Here is a 3,095-nt window from a genome sequence, read left to right as displayed (position 1 = left end):
GGGCCACAAGGATGATCTGGACTAAAGGCATATTCAGCAAATGTCATTTCAGAAAATAAGCACTTGACTTGTGAGAAGTTAATAGAAAAAGTCGTTTGAAAGTGTACTGAGCAATTCAGAAAAACTCAAAGTCAAGTAGATCAAAAGCATGTTCTTGAGGGGGGGAGGAGTCAGTAGCCTTCCACGCTAGGACGTCAACTGTAGAGCTCCCTAGGGTGAAGAAGCAAGCCAGAGAGTTTAAAAATTCTGTTAGTGAACTTATACCTTCAACCAGCTTAGGTACAGATATAGAGAGGTCACAAAAGAACCTGAACCTTCTAACCTGTAACAAGGCTAAATTATACCATTGGAATAAAAGTTGTCACTCATACAGATGTAGCTCTTTGCTAAATTACTTCTAACACTGCTTTGGACTTTTACTGCCCACGTGCTGTTGTTATCTTTACCTATTAATATTATCCTTATGGTTAGTTTTGCATTTTTTTCTCTTTTCACATGTACTGTTTTAATATGTACATGTATTATGCTCTATATACGTTTTAGAAACATGCCAAGGGCATACCTCGTCTTACCGCACTTTGCTTTATCGCACTTTGCAGATGCTGCCTTTTTTGCCAATTGAAGGTTTGTGGCAACCCTGGATCGAGCAAGCCTATCGGTGCCCTTTTTTTCAATGGCATGTGCTCACACAGTATCTCTGTGTTACATTTTAGTAATTCTCAATTTTTTCAAACTTTTTCATTATTATTATACGTGTTACAGTGATCTTTGATGTTATTATTGTTGTTGTTCCAGGGTGCTGGGAACTTGCATCCATAGAAGCTGGGGAACTTAATTGATAAATGTTGAGTGTTCTGACTGTTCCACTGACCTGCTGTTCTCCTCCTCTCTCCCTCTTCTCCTGGCCTCCTTATCCCCTGAGACACAACAACATTGGGCCAATTAATAACCCCACCACGGCCTTTAAGTGTTCAAATGAAAGGAAGAGCCAATCCATGAGGCAAACTTCATTATTGTCTTATTTTAAGAAATTGCCACAGCCACCCCAACTTTCGGCAGCTACCACCCCATCAGTCAGTAGCCATCAACCTCCAGGCAAAACCAGCCAAAGGATCAGATGATGGTTAGCATTTTTTAGCAATAAAGTATTTTTTAATTAAGGTATATATATTTTTAAGACATAACACTATTGCACACTTAATAGACTACAGTACGGTGGAAACATAACTTTCATATGCACTGGGAAACTAAAACATTTCTGTGACTTGCTTTATTGCAATATTCGCTTTATTATGGTGGTCTGAAAGTGAACCTGCAATATCTCCGAGGTATGCCTGTATCAAGTAGTGCTTTTCATTACATGTTTATTGTAGATAACATTGATATGAACTTGATATGCTCCCGTATAATTTTTCAAGGACTAAAACATTTTGGCTTGGGGGAGAAATATAACACCAGCTTCAATTGTCCTGTTACTGTATCTTGAACAGGAAACGGAATCTTGGGGAGCTACTGTTTCACTGTCATCTGTACGAAGTCTGAGAGAAAACTGGCAGTTGAATCGTCATTTTGGAAAAAACTGTCATAGCTAAAGAGAGACTTTTTGAGCACAAAGAAAAAGGACTGAGAGAACTTCTTTCCTGAGAGCCTGAGCGATTTAATTGTCAAGAAGAAAGAATCCGAAGAAACATTTCCTGAGAAAACTGATTTTAGATCTCATCTTGTGAAGACACATAACAGAAAATTCTTAAGAAGAAATCTTAACTACTATTGTGAGAGAATCAAATTTCTGCGGAGGAGTCTAGAGTTGCATTTGATGGTTAGAGACGACTTTGGTAGTGATCTTTCTCGTGGATGATACTTTGTAAGTAATTATTAATGCCTTTGCTTTATTATGTATCATACTGTTAATAAATTGTATGTCTGATGCCCTTGATGTTTATTTAAGCCTAGGAGATCAGGACATTTTATATTTACATACATACATATGCACGAATATATATATATATGTGTATATGTATATATAAAATATATACACATACACACAGTAACACACACACATATATAAAATGTGACAGAAAGAGGAGTGAAAGCTTATGGGAAATTTGTTTCCAGTTAACTTAATAAATAACATTTAATTAACTATGAAGGATATGTTGTAATTTTAGTAATTTTTCAAGACTTTTCTATCAGGATACATCCCTTACTTGCTTTAGAATCTGGGATGAGAATTAATAAGGTGATTGATATGATTGTTACATGGGCTACCAGTGAGAGATAAAATCTCTAAGTAGCAAGGCCTCTGGCTTCATGGCAAAAAAGTTACTCACACCACTTTGATGAGCAGGGAGTCACCAACTATAATTGTTCTGGTAAGACAGGGGACCACTGGGCCTTACTATCTGTCCTACTACTGTGCTGTAAGTATCAATAGGTCCTAATGTCTGCACTTCCACCATACCCTCTAGACCCTGGGGCATTACCACCTACCCAGCAAACGGGACCCCTATGGACCCCTTGTCATCTGCCCTGATACTGAATGAACCCTCCAAAATGTTGTCTCCTCAAATTAGACTGTTTATTTGAATCCCCAACACTTAGCACATGGTGTTTAATACATGCTTTTTAACTCATTCAATCATTCATTCATATATGTAAAAACACTTTCCAAACCTCCTGTCTCTCCATAAAGTAAGCTTTTACTATTCATTTAGAGCCAGATTTTATAACAAATTCAGAAATAATTAGGTGCCATGAATCAATAGTGTGAAAAGTAAAATGCCCCAAATGCATCAGAATATAGGGCCCCTGCTCCAGGTAAGCCTCTTCATGGCATTTAAGGAAAAGTCTTTTTTCCAAAAATTCCATCTTGCAGAGAAGCCTCCTCCTGTGCACAAGCTCCTGGGAATTGCTGCAGAAATCAATGGAAGCTCTCCTTGTTTAATGAGCGTGGTAAGCAGAACAGGATTGAGGCCTAAGTCATCAACTGAAGTGAACTTTCTGGGGGCACTGGGTCATCATGCCTATTGATGTGCTGTAATGACATCTTTTCTCTTTGCAGAACAGTGTCCGTCAAAACTGCACCTGGAGAAGAC

The sequence above is a fragment of the Vombatus ursinus genome, unplaced genomic scaffold, assembly GCF_900497805.2.
Source record: "Vombatus ursinus unplaced genomic scaffold, bare-nosed wombat genome assembly UNPS02004577.1, whole genome shotgun sequence".
Taxonomy (NCBI): domain Eukaryota; kingdom Metazoa; phylum Chordata; class Mammalia; order Diprotodontia; family Vombatidae; genus Vombatus; species Vombatus ursinus.
Note: the sequence above shows the minus strand (reverse complement) of the source record.